This window comes from Manacus vitellinus, unplaced genomic scaffold (assembly GCF_001715985.3).
Source record: "Manacus vitellinus isolate BGI_N305 unplaced genomic scaffold, ASM171598v3 scaffold_125_pilon, whole genome shotgun sequence".
NCBI lineage: Eukaryota > Metazoa > Chordata > Aves > Passeriformes > Pipridae > Manacus > Manacus vitellinus.
Genome location: NW_021938926.1, coordinates 266,194 through 280,714, shown reverse-complemented (window position 1 = coordinate 280,714; position 14,521 = coordinate 266,194).

Below are 14,521 nucleotides of genomic sequence, written 5' to 3'. Positions count from 1 at the left end.
ATCTATGCAGGTTAATTCCTTACACTTCAACATGAGTTTTCTTTTTCTCCTCTCCCAAACTAGTGCAGCAATCTGCTTCAGCAGGGAAGGACAGTCCGTGTTTATTACTTCCTGAAGAAGTTAATGACAGCATTTTTGCTCTTAATTCAGAAGTCAGGAATGGAGAGGATGGTCTAGATGCTTTATCAAAACAAAACCTTGGATTCTCAAGGATGCCAGAATGGTTTGTGTGGTTTTTTTATCTTTAAATACATGTGACAGTTAATTTTTGCTGCTGTTATCCCTCCCCATCATATGCTGAGGAGCCCAGCATATGATGGAGTTTTACCCTCTCAACAGTTGCATCCCTAAAAATACTTCATATTTCACCTCTAGTAACTTCCCACAGTGACTCTTCCCTTTTTTTTTTTTTTTCCCCAAGAAATACACTTTACTTAAAAATTCGGGATGATACTGCAAAATTATAGGAATTCCTAACCTTGGAGTACTCGGTTGGTTTTGCTGATTTTTCTGCCTCCCCTGACTGTTCTGAGAGAACATAATTCCACATCCATCTGCCTGGAGCAGAACCCAGCATTGATTTTTTTTATTTTTGTTTTTGCTCTTTGTGACCCAGCATGGGGCTGAATGTGATATTATTTTTAGCACTCATATTTCTGCTTCTCTCCCACGAGTTGCAGACTCTGTGTGGCAGCAGCAGAACTGCTTTTAGTGGAACACCTGCCTGATATCCCAGGATTTTTGGGCCTGCAGGTTTTCAGTAGCGCAGTATCCTGCTCACAACATCATGCTTTGCCCCTCCTGCCTGTCTCTGCAGTGTAGAAAAGCCTTTTTAAATTTGATTTTGCACCTTGTGTTGAAGTTCGGTTGTCCTCATCCTACTGTCACCTGGAGCAAGACTGTTCCACCTGTTTTATTTTACACAGCCAATGCTGGTGTTTTGGGGTTTATTTTCCCCCAAGATGTAGTCAGTACACTAGTTTAAACAGGCTTTAAGGCATCCTTGAAAGCCAGCAGGTAAGTAAATTATCTTTTTACTAGAGAAGCTCCAAATCAAATTAGAAAATTACCCTCTGACAGATGACAAAGGCACTTGCCTGCCCAGGCCCCTGAAAACGTAGGTCAGTGTCATAATTGCTTTCCTAAGGGTACCATGGTGTCTAATGATCCCAGGCAGGATTAAATCATGGGAATAATGCTGCACAGTGCTGGAAAAGTAATTAGATCAGGTATGCTTGGGTGACTTTGAGATGTGCCTGAGCGAGGGGGTAATGCAGTTACCTACGAGTCGCTGTGGATGGTTGTGAGGAAGTCACCAGCTCCCCGGGGACTTGGCAGCACACAGGTTTTTGTTGGTTGGCAGCAGGGCCAGGCCAGCTCTCCTATTCATCCCTCCCTGGCACATGGAGCCGTCACCCAAGTCGCACCAATCCCTGCAAAACCAGGGGAAAAACAAGCGGGACAATCTGGGAGAGCTTTGCTTGCCGTTGCCCGGGTGACCGGCTTTTGTGCCCGGACAAACGTCGGCTGCGCTTTTATCGCCTTTTTACGGCGTCTTGAGTGGAACCAAACAAACATCCGAGCGGGAAAACAAGTTGGGAGAGGGGCACAAGGGTGGGACAGAGCAGCCCTGGCCCCTTGGGAGTGACTGGTGTCTCCTTGGGCCAAGGGGCTGCCTGTATTCCTGCCGTGGGGATTCTCTTCCCTGGCCCCGTGCACCCCTCAGCGGTAGCTGCCTGCCAGGAACGCTGTTTCCAAATGCTTCCTTGCAGAGTGCAATCCTGGTGATTAGGGCTAAAGAAGGGACTTGGAATGCAATCAGGAGTCGTGAGTGGGATGGGGAAAGCCTTCCAGTGTGATGTGATTTAATTAAGGTCGTTTAACTGCCCCTTCTACCTCTCTGGGCTGTGGCTCCATCGAGTTCAGAGGGTTGTTTTTACTCTTTTTCCAGGTTTTTAACTAAGGCTGTTCCCTGACTAAGGCACTCTTGAGTCCCTTGCTGTATGTCCTCCTGGGGAGGGCTGGGGTGAGGGTGGCAGCCCCGAGGGGTGACAGAGGGACAGAAGGGACTCCTGCCCGGGCTGGGCTGAGGGGCCTCGAGGGACCAGCAGAGGGCAAAGCTGCTCCAGCCGTTCTGGGCTGCAGGCACAACACAGAGCTGGGGGCACTTCGGCATCCAGTGTGTTGGGCTGTGTTGCTCCCTGGCTGATGGCACAGATAAATGCATATACATCTCCCTTGGGAAAAGGGAAGGTCCAGTTCTCCCACCCTGTGAATAATGGATGGAGCAGGCACAGTTGAATACCTTTTGGCCTTCCTGCTTTTTGCAATTTTCTCCTTTGTTTTTGGTTTGTTTTCCCTCACCGTGGCTGGTGTTTGTTTCCCACATACACTGAAAGGTGGTTCTGATATGAAAATGGGGGGTGTTTCACCTGGTGCTTTGTGTATTTGTTTGAGTGTTTTGGGAATCTAGCTGCTCTCTCAGACCTTGCCCATCTTGTCTGGTGCTCAGTAGGTAACTTCTTAAAAGGTTCAGCCCAGAAAACCTGTTCCATGAGCACAAAGTGTACTTGACCTGTTGGTTCAGGTCTGCCTTTACACCAGAAAGTGATTTTTGGTGTAGAAGCAGAACTGTGGAAAAAACACAGTGAGTCTCTTGAAAAACTTAAGCGAGAGGGAATTAATTTTATTATTATTGATTCATCTTTTCCCTCCCTGAGCTTTTGATGCCCATTCCTTTTCTCTTTGTCACTGGCTGTGGGGATTAAAGGTGAACTCTCTCATGAGCCTCCAGACCATGAGCATACCTGAAACCTTCCTTATCCAGGTCCTTTGCCCTGCTCTTACACCGGTGGAAAAACCAGAATAATATTATTAGAATCAGGGCAAAATATTATTTGGGTGTTGAAGCATGCAGCTGTGCAGCCTATTTGGGCTTACACTGTATCTATAGATGTATTTTTTATAGCCAAATCTCTCTTATAACTATATATAGGTACAGCTGCAGTGGCAGAGTGGGTCATCTGCAGCTTCCAGCAGGGAGACACACGCAGAGCTGTTTTGCAGCTTTTAAGCCTGAATTTGGCACCATCCCCTGTTTCAGGTGTCCTGATTACAGCTCCTGTGCTGCACTTTATATTCCATTTATTATCCAAGTGTTTGGGCACTGCTGGGGACACGTTGCTTGTGGCTGGGTTGGAATCTTGCCTTTAGGGAAGCAGGATGGTGTCTCCCACTCTTCTTAACTCCTACTCTCTTGCTTTGTTGGTTGGGAACTCCATGTTAATTTTGTCCTAAATTGTATATATTATTACATATATATAATCATCCTTTGTGCAAAAGCAACAATTTTAAGGAATATTCAAATACATCACAGCAACTGGTAGCTGGATGGTGCATGCAGAAGAGTGAGCCCTTCCTTAGGGAGCTTCCTGAGGAGCTGTTGTTGGAAAGGGATGGCAGGAGATTCCATAATGAGGAGGAATGACTATGAGAGCTAATGCTCTGTGTGGTCACACTGTATATGAGACAAGAACTTGGGATGTGAGATGGCAGTTTATGGGAGGAAATGGAGGTATTCCTGCTGAAATTGGTGGTGGGCAAGGCTGGGAGAAAGGGAACGTTTTCTGTAATGTTCTCCTGGCATGCTGTGCTGGAAAGACAGCTGGCTTGCCCAGAAAATGTTGTTTCTCTCCATTCTCCCAGAGGGAAGGCTGCTGGAAGGCAGACTGTGTCCTGCTGCGTGGGCAGATGTTAATCAACCTGTCTCACCACGGTGGTTGTGACATGGGCCATCACCACCTCTCCAAATCTCCATGGCTGCCTCATCCAGACAGGTCCTGACCCAGGTTCAAGGGGTTAATTTTGAAAACAATTTTTTTCCTCGTGTCTCAGGACTGTCTGGTTTTAGCCTGATGAGGATCAGAAGTGACAAGGTACCACAGGGGAGCTGTTCTCCTGGGCTTTGCCTCATGCCTGAAGCCAGACCAGGAACGTCCTGGGAGGGGCTGATCTGCCAGACCCCTCAGACGACACCACTTTGACCAAGCAGAGGAGCTTCCCAGTTTTTTTGGCATTCACCTCTCAGAGCACACCAGGATGTTTCCAGAGCCAGGTGTGATGGTGGCTCTGTGCAGAGCCAGAACAGACCCTTTTTTGGGGGGGCTGCATGTGTGGCTGTGCATCATGGAGAACGTGACTAATATTCTTGGCCTCAGCAAGCTGACTGGGTAGTGTGGCTGCAGTGTCCCTTGGGAACATCCCGTGTGTGCTGTGGAAAAGGCAAGGAGCAATTCTGTCAGAAGGAAAAGATGTTAGTTTTCAGTGCCATGGCTCTGCTGTGGATGCTCGGAGAAGAGCTCACAGGGATCTCTCGGACTAAACAGATGTGTCAGATGTGTTGCTGTGGCCAAATACAGATATTTCCAAATTGGTATGGCTGTTTAAATACATGGGAGACAACAGCAATCTGAGAAGCACACATGACAGAAATCTAGTGAGACCAAATACTTAGAGTTTTTTTGGTCTGATTTTTAAATGCAGCAACTCAAAAGGCCTTTTCCCACAGTAGAAAAGCCTCTTTTTCTGTTTCTAAGCTTAGCACAGAAAGCTGATACCCAGAAAGGAAGATACAGCTTCCCAAACCTATCTTTTACATAAAATCAAAATGAGGATCCTGACGTTAGGACAGGACAAGACCCAAGATTGAAGCCACTGTGTGGCTTTCAATATCAAAATACAAAGCCCAGCATTACATGACACTAATCTATGCGGTAGCAGGGGCAGCTTGAGGCCCATCAGGTCCATCTGATGAGGTTCTGCCACCATCCCATCTGTTTTGTATTCATCTGTCACTGAGACTCTGGGGAGCCACTGGGGAGGAAAAAGAACTGGCAATGTCACACCGTGGCTTTCTGACATCGTTACAAGCAGTGTGGGAATTGCTAGAGGTTGTTTCCTGGTGCTTATCAGGGACATCAAAATGTAACTAAATACCACGCAGGAGTAAATAGTGTTGTTATCCATCAGAAGATCCAGACCCCAAACTGCTGTTCCACGTGTTTCAGCTGTTCCTGAACGAAAGGAGATGTGTGTTGGGCACCGTGTGTCAGCTTCCCACTGGTACAGTCCAAGTCCTGCTGGAGGGTCTGCTACAACCACTAAGGAAAAGGGTACAGTGTGGGCTCTCTGAGCTGGAATGTGCTGCTAACACACTGTGCAGCTGTCTCAGCCAAATCTTCATCTAATTTGCTTTAGCAGCAGATGTTAAAAGGAAGAACAAATCAAAGCAGCCATATACCCAGTGGGACTGAGGTTTCCTTGAGCTCGGCACTCATCTCCAGCAGCAGCAGCAGCAGTTGGCACCCAGGGAAGAGGAAAAAAAAGTGACACTGAAACTTCCCTGAAACAGCCCCTGAGCCTCTGGAGTGCAAAGTATGTCTTTTAACTCCTACTTTTTATCCCTTCTAGTAGGCTCTTTTCCAGTCCTTGCTGAAGAGTAAATGCTTTTTCTGTGTATTCCCCGCAGGCTGCCCTACTTTACACCATCACCTTGGAGATGGAAAACACAGTTCCCTGCAAAATCTGCTTGTCACGATTCCCGATTTTTTGTATCGGAGGTGAGGCAGCCAAACCCTGACCCCGCTGAAATCCCCGGGCAGTCACAGTCGAGTTTGGCGCGGTGGGGGCCGTGCCCCCGGGAGGGAGGCACAGAGAAGTATTTCGGACATTCCTCGCAGGTCCCGGCACAGCTCTGTGCGTCTCCTTTGTTCTCCGGCAGTTTCCATGGTGCTCCCGCTTTTGTGTGCAGACCTGTCTGCGGGCAGCACTTCTTCTCCGACGCCGCCCGCCTGCCCGCCCCGGCTGATTTCCCGAGGCGAGGCGGCGCATCGCATTGCGTGCCCGTGCTGCAGAGCTGCCGGGCCTCAGCACCGCCGGCATCCCGCAGCCTGGCACTCGGGAACCTCGGGAAACTAGGGATTCGTGTGTTTTAAAGGAACGGAGCGATACGTATTAACCCAGCTCAGCCTTTCGCCGGTCGTGTTTAGCAGTGTGAGAGGAGGGCTCTTATCCGAGGGGATCGTTGCTGTAAAATGAAAAGGCAGGGCAAGAAGCAGCAGCCATGCTGCTGTTTGCTGCAGCACTCTGCAAATTCGATCTGCAGATGATCTGTAGGTGTAACAAAGCATCATTCCCCTCGCACAGGCAAGGATGAACTCATTTATCTGTTACCCAGCTGTTAATTCTCTGCTGATCGTTCTGATACCGGAGCACTGACCTCCTGAATGGCATCAGCAGGGAGGAACTCGTGGTCCTCACGTCAGGCACAAAGTCAGAATAACCTGTCCTCTGCTATTTATGCCCAGGAATAATATCCCTCAAGAAACCCTGAGCCTTTGGCCTGCTCAGAGGATCATAGTAGAGGGCTTAGAGCCCGAGACTAGAAATATTTCAGCGGGAAAACAGGTTCTGTGCATCTTACAGGCTGTTCATCCAAAAGGAACTGGAGTGTAAAATCACTGCCCAAGTGAAAAAGCAGGCGAAAGAGCAAAGCTGTGCCAAGGGGGGATTGTAACTCCCAGGCACAGCAGAGAGTACATTAAGTGGTGGGAATAAGGCTGGAGGTCTGTCAGCAGGAATGCACTTTAATCCAGGACCTGCAGATATCAATGAGAAAAAACACTAATATCAAAATATAGAGAGAATATCACTGGGGGCACAAGGGTGGCTAAGAAAGAGATGTCTTCATCACAAAAACTAAATACTGCTTTTTCTTCACTAAGGTGAAGCTTGTACTGTGTGCTGGGAGAGAACAGGCTGCTTCCCCAAAGCTGGACATGGAAATGAGCGTTTGGTAAGCCTTGGCAGAGGTTTTCAAGGATGCCTAGGAAATTATAATGCCCAATTAAGTAGGAATTGGTCATCCAAGTCCCTTGGGCGGTCCTGAAAATTGCAGCCACTCTGCACTGCATCTCATTTTCAGTCAGATTTTTCCCTTCTGCTTCTCTTTGCACTCCTCTTCCAGCATCATCCGCAGCTCCTTCTGGCACAGAGCTCCAGCTGAAGCTGAGGCCGAGGAGCAGGGCTTGGACACACGGCATTCCAGCAGCCTCAGTGGGGACAGGAGAAGGGATAGTTTGCTCCTGTTGAGGCCATTCAGAGCTGGAGCTTCTCATACTAGCTTAACTTCCTAGTAATCCCTGGGAATTTTACTATGTCCTTGATTTCCTTCAGCAGCTCCACTCTTGGAATGGGCTGTGCCTGGGCACAAGAGGTGAGGGAAGCCCTTTACCTGGCAAAGGCTTGGGAGATAAGAAAGGAGTGAAAAAACCTCATTATTTTAGAGGTAGATTTGCAAGAAAACAGGAGGGAAACCTCATTCTAAATATGAGCAGGAACAGCATCCCATGGTTTCCTGGGAGCCCCGCTCCAATACCACCTTTAAATATGCAAGACTTGCTTATGGCCAGAGCACTGCTTCCCTCTCCCCTGGGTCTTAGTTTTCCACTGATTCCGTCTGATCCAGCCTTTTCAATGACTAAATCTCCATTTTCCAGTTGTTATTCCTTCTCAGCCCTCCTCCTCATCCAGATCCATCCAGTTTATCTGTGGCCCTGAGTTCCTGAGCTGTGTTGCCAGCCTGCAGCAGGTTGGAATTGTGCCGGTACTTCCCAGGAATAAACCTACTGGTTGTGCAGAAGGCACGGTGGTGGGATCCAAGGACAGGACCTGTCCTTGTGTGACAGAGGTGACCTGGACAGATGTTCCTTTTGGAAGTACCAGGACATGGAGAGTGGCAATGGAACAAACAGAGGTGAGCAGGATGAAAGCTCTCTCTTGTACGGGTTTGGAAAAAAAGTCCTCTACACCTGTAGTATTCCACAAGTGAGGAATAACGGTGCTTTCCCATCAAACAGCCGGTGGCTCTTGTTCAGCAAAAGACATGCCAGGTGTTCCGAAAAGCTGCCAAAAGCGTCAGCAGGGGAGGGAGGGAGGGAGGGATGCAGGGACACGGAGCTGGAGGTGGGGCTAAAGGTATTGGCTAAATCCCGGCGCAAACGCAACTAAGTAGTTTCTAAATTAATTAGCAGGTAAGGCTAAATTTAGCCTCTCCCTAATGCACTAGGAACCGTGGTGACTTTGCAGCCTGTGCTTCCCGAGGCTGCTTTTAGCTCACGGCACTTGGATGCGGGAAGGGCTGACGGGAATGACCCGGACTGTGGGACAGGCTCTCCAGTCCAGGGCAGGGCATCAGTCGGAATTTTGCAGAGGGATAACGTTGATTAACAACTTTGCTACACCTCGTGTTAAAGAACAGAACTATTTTTGGAAGGGAACTTGAGCGAAGCAGCAAACTCATTCTCTGCTGAATAAGGGGGTCATTTGTTTTAATAGCAGATTGCCGCGTAAGGAGACAGGGATTTTGGTGAGGATTCGTGAGGTGATGCCGCACTTAAAACATGAGTGAGTGAAAGTTTCCTGGGGCAGGAAGGCAGGGAGTGGTGTAATGAGCTCCTGTGGCTAAAATTGAGCTAAATTAACGTCATTAACCATGGGAACCCCTTGCCTGGGAATGGAATGGATTCATTTTAACTCAGCGCTTTCAAAGCACCTTTCTGCTGTGGTTATTGTAGCTCCACCAGCTGTTTGGGCTTTGTTTCCGAGGGAAACTGTATTCCCAGAAATTCCTCTCTTACACAGGAGATCAGGCTCTCTGAGTATAGGGTTCCCCGTGGCCCTAAAATATCTGAATGTAGGCAGCAGGGAAGAACCGTGTTCCACCCAGGTGGTGGCCAGAAGGCGCTCCAGGCATCGAAAACCCTGCGTGTGGGTGTGAGCGCAGGGTGGGATATGAGGATAATCGCACCTGGAAATATCCCTTGTTTCTCCACATCCCTAAGCCGCGGGTTTACCCCCGTATTTTCACACTTGGATCCGCAGGGGAAGGTGCGAAAACAAAACACCCCCCCGGGTTCAACAGCAGCAGAGGGATGCTCCGGCTGGGGGCACGCGTGGGGTGTGTGCGTGTGGAGGAAGAAGGGGGTGTGCGAGCACGGGTGGGATGTACCGGGGGGGTGTGTGTGTGTGCGTGGTTGTGTTGTGTGCGTGTGCGGGGAGACGAGGCGGTCCCTCCGCCCGCGCCGCCGCCGGCAGCCGCCGATCTGTCCGTGTGAGCTCATCGGCCAGCGGCGGCCGCTGCTCCCGCACCCCACCCGCCCACCGCACACACACCCCACCCACCCACCACCAGCGCTGCAGCACCAGCGGCGGCGGCGGCCCGCCCCCGGGAAGGTCACCCGCGGGTTCCCCCGGCATGGTGGCGGCCGCGGGGGGCCTGAGAGGAGCGGCGGCGGCGGGAAGGAGCCCGAAGATGGCTTCGCCGCGTCCCCCCGCCGCCGGGAGGCGGCCCCTCGCCCCCCCGGCCGCGCCGCGCCTTCCGCCAGGTGGTGTGCTCCCCTGCGCGGGCGCGGCGGCCGGGGGGATTCCCCGCGGCGGGGCTGGGGCGGCCCGCGGATCCACACCCCTGGAGAGAGAGAGAGAGAGAGAGAAGAGAGCGGGGAGTGGGGGGCGGCGGAGCCCGCGGGGAGGGGCGGGGATACAGGGTATGCGAGCGCCCCCAAGCGCGCGTCCGTGGGCAGGTGGATGATGGAGCGATGGACGGATGTGTTTCTATCCCTATTTCTATTCAATAATAATAATAAAAGTCGGTAAAATAACCCCAAACCCCATCTCCACCCCAAAATCGTCCCAGGCGGCACCTGTGCAGGTGTGCCCGCGCAGCCACACGCGGGGGGGAGCGTGGTGTGCACACGCGTGTGCGAGTTCCCGGTGGTGCAGCGCCGTGTCGTGTCGTGCTGCATCACCGCGGTGGCACGGCGGGGCCAAAGGCATGAATAAAATCTTAATTAACGTAATGCAGCAGTTTCCAGGAGGCTCTTGCTGCATGCAACGCGCTTTTCCGCGTCTCCCTTCCCCGAGTAAAAGGAGAGAGCTCCGGGTTTTGCGGCGGCTGCTGCATTAATTTACATTTGGAATGCTGAAGTTGGGCGCGGGAGTTGTTGGGTGTTCTCGACCTGAGAAGGCCGAGCTGCTGGGTGTCCGTGGGGTTCCTTCCACGAGCACTTCGTGCCTCCTGAAAATGGGGGAGAGGCAGAAATGGAGGGATGTGGCGGTGGTGCGTTCAGCTTGCTCTTTTCTGCTAAGGCTGTAACGTTATGGTGATTATTAATAAAGAAAAAAAGATTAATCAAGGAAAAGCTGTTGTAAAGAAGGATTCCCGGTGAGTAATCAGATTAGCATAGGGTGTATGTACTCAAACATAAATCCAAATATAAATCCCATCCTGATCTTTCCCCCCCCCCCCCCTTCTATTTTCACTGGTGGTATCGTTGATGAGGAAATCCCACAGGCCTGGATTGGGACAGACATCTGAGAGTTTGGGGGAATATTTAAACTTGTCAGTGCCCTTACATGCAGGAAGTTTGGGCTGGGCAGCTTCAGCAAAAAGGCCTTTTGTGTGGGTTTGCTTCTGACCCCGGCTGGAAATGGCACAAGAACAGCTGCCCCCTCACCCCCACGTATTTTGGCACTTCCTGTTCCCTTCCCTGCTGGAAGCCAGAAGAAAAAAAATCTCTCCAGTTTATTGCAACCTTCAGTAGGTGTGATCAGCAGTATCAGCAGGATAGGTGAAGAGTGTTGGGTATGGAAAAGAAGTTCCAGGTAGTGGAGGAAAGGGCTGGGGATGAAGACCCCAAGCACTGAGGATCCTCTCCAAAGCTGCCTTCTCTTTGCCTATAACTTACTCCATGTGCAGCATCCTTCTGAGCACTGACAGCTCCCTGCCACGATCCTCCTTGTTTGAGACCTTTGGGTCACTCCTCAGGATCTGGGGAACACGAGGTCACCGGTTTTTGGGTGGCTGCACATCCAGCAGCAAATGGGGACCGCTGCGCTCTCTGGAGCATTCTGAATCGACTTCTCCCGGGGTTATTCATTTTACATGAGGAAGGGACATGACAATGTAATATCCTGAATTAGTAGGCAGAAATCGCTCATTAAAAAATTGACTACTACAGCTGTTTTACTGTCTTCCTCTGCATTTTGTCCGCTCTATATTTAGAATTACTTTTAATTGCATTTAGAAAGGAATGACTCATCGGGCATGTTTCTGAACTATGGCCGGGGTAGAGTGGGGTATTTATTTGGATTTATTTATTTGAACTTTTGCTGCCCTTCAAGAAGACATCATATACACGTTATTGGTGACCTTTACAGGAGTAAAAAACTCTGTGAATAAATTCCCAAAAAGCCCCTCCAGACCAAGGTAAAGAAAGCAACAGTGGCTGAAGTCAATCTGTTTTCCCATAAATCACTAGCAGTCTCCCACTTTACCAAGCATTTCTTGCACCCTTAGGAGGGAAGAAGAATAAAAAAACAAAAGGGAAGTGAACACATTTGTCTGTAACCATTTGTAGTGACTTTTATTATCACAACACACTTTTGTGATAACGCTGAATGAAACCTGAAGTCAGCAGTGTGCTGAATTCCTGCTAGACTGGAACCTCTGAGAGACCCTTAGTCCTGTCTTGCAGCTTGAGCACGAAACTCATTGAGGAAGGTGCTCGAACCAAAGTTGTATTTTTCTTATATATGTTTTTATCATGTCTTTCGTTTAAGAGATCTCTGAAATTGTCCTCGTGTTAAATATGTATTTGGGGACGCTTGCAGAACCAAGGCTCTTATTTGCATCTGTGAACCTGTTCCAGCCAGAACTGTATTTTCCCTTAAACACCTGGGTTATTATTCCATTTAAGTTGTGCTGAAGGTCCTGCAGTCAAGATGCCAGTGACATTTGTTATGTAAAGATTAAAAATATACCAAACAAAAAGCCAAGCTGTTGTAAATTCCACCATGGAGACCACTGTGTTTGGAATAGGATGGAAGTTGTTTCTTTTGTTAGTAGTCATGCGAGTTATTTCCACATTTTTTTCTTCCCAGTTGTCAATGCTGCGCTTGTCGAAAGGAAATCTAAACACTTCTCACATTAAAAACTACAGCCACTTTAATGAACTTTGCAAACTAAATAGTCAGATGTTCTCTGTTGGAGCATCACGGCACTCAGGAACTGCTATCACACTGCACCTCTGAGCATGCAGGAATAAATTAATGATCCTAATCCATTATCTGATACGGAGAGAAAGTGTGTCTTTTACAGCCATTTAACTGATCTCAGGTAAAGTTCCTTATTACTGAGCAACGTACAGTGGTCACACGGTAATTTTACTGCTGTCACGGCATTATTGATCCCCCTGAAATCCCTTTATCCCATCTCATTTTCTTTTGCTAAGACACCTGTCTGAAATAATGCCTGGAAGTGGATGTCCTCCTTTTCCCATTCAAGCTTTTTTATTTTTTTATTTTTTATTATTATTATTATTTTTTAAACCCTGAAATGTGGTTGGACGTATTTGGGAATCCCCAAGGACGGGAAGGTTTCTGGGATTCCAAACTCATGGCTTGGACTAAGAAGCATCACTGGAGAGAGAACACCACGGTGCCCAGATGAGGAGTGCTGGTGTGGATGTGGGAAGATGCAGAACAGAGCTCCTGGCATCCTGCTTCTCCAGGGATGTTTCTGTGGCAGAGAAGTTCTGTGTTGTGAATCCATCTACTTCATCTCAAATCCTATAGTTTTCCAGCCACTCAGTTTGGGTTGGTCGATATGAGGTCTGCTCCTAGGGAGCAATTGTGTGTGGGAGACTGCAGCAACCAGTTTCCTTTTTCTTATTTACTTTCCTCAAGAAGTTTCCCCCTAACTCTACGGATTTTGCCTCTTTTATACTCTGTTTTATACTTTTTTTTTTCACTTAAAACTTGTGTCCCACTGATATTAGAGGTTACCTTCTGCACAATTCATACCACTGACTATTCATATGCTGCTGCTGCTGTGCTTTGTTCCTGCCTTTTCTAACCCACTGCTGAGATTTTTTCCTACTGCAGGATGTTCTTTGTCTTCTACTAAGAGTTGTCAGGATTTAAGGATATTTTCAGCTTCTCTTCCATGGATGATTTAGGCAGATGCCTTGCTTTGGACAACACAGTGTTTGCCTTCACCTCTTTGCCGGTGCTCGTTCTAGTTCCATAATTTCATAAATTACATTGGTTTAATTTCCCCATTTTCAAGGTTTCTTTGAACTTTAATTTGATTTGAGCTTGTTTTTAATTTCACCTTCTGCTACTATAAAGGATTAGAAGTAATTTGTTCAGAACTAGAATGGCTTGAAAAATCAGCATAGTGAAGCATTCACTCAGAACACTTCTATTCCAGTGAACTCTGTCTGCCATATCAGAGGGAAAATGGTGCTAGAAAATGTCTTCTCCCTGAATTGAAATGATGAAATACAAAACATAATGAACCTGCTGCATAATAGATGTAGACTAATGTAGGAAAGAGTAATTACAGTTAGTGCATAAATGACTACGTGTGTCTAGGTTGCATATAAAAATTACTGTGCTACAGTGTTATTTGGGTTGCAAAATGAAGCACTGAGTAGTTACAAACTAATAGAATTAAGGGCTGTGTAATCTTAATTCTGTCCCCCTCTGTGTCTGTCCTATTCACTGAATTGGGTTCTGGAAAATAAAAGCTTGAAGTGATTGTATAATTAGGAATAGAATTGCAATATATGATAACATGCTGTAGGATAACAAATACACTTCTTCCACACTGCCAATTTGTTGATTTTAAGCCTACTATTAACACAAGGGAAATGGTGATTTTGGAAAGTGAAGGGGTTTTGCAGGCAAAGATTAAAGGTGCAGTTCCAGCTCCAGGCAAAGTTCTCCTGGCACCTGGGGACCTAGTGGGGCTTTTGTAAAAAGTAACAAAAGTTCTCCCTAATAAAAATCTGGTGTGTAACACTAATGCCCATCCTTGCTTATTTATGTCATGGAGACATGATAGAATAAAGTGAAGTGGAGAGTCTGTGGCTGGGGTTTGGCTACATTTATTCCAAGGAGCACTCTGAACTCTTGGAAATCAGCAGATCCCTGCAATTACACATGAGACTGTAAAATAAGGGAACTGTGATGAATCGGCCCAATTTACACAGAAGATGCATGTGAAGATTTACTGCTTCCACCAGGAAGTTTCCAAAGGACTTTCCAAACTGCTGATTGCAACCTGCAGTGGAGGGGAAGAACTGAAGTTTTAAATTCATGTCCCAACTGGGTTGCAGAAAAAGTGTGGAAAAGCAAAATAAAAGAATGGAAAAAGAAAGGCAGGTTGCAAAGCACTGTCTGTTCACAGGCATTAAACACGCGCTCAGATGGAGTTAGTTTAGTAAATAGTTCCACTTGTCCTGATGTTTGTGGAGTATTGGAGTAGCTAAACCACGGGGAAAGGGAAAGAGACGAGATCCCGCAAATATTATTATTTACTCCGGAGCATAAATAAAAACAGAAATCAATGGTCTTGGATGTATCAAAGGGACGGTGCTTCCTCGGGGAATTCTTCCTGACA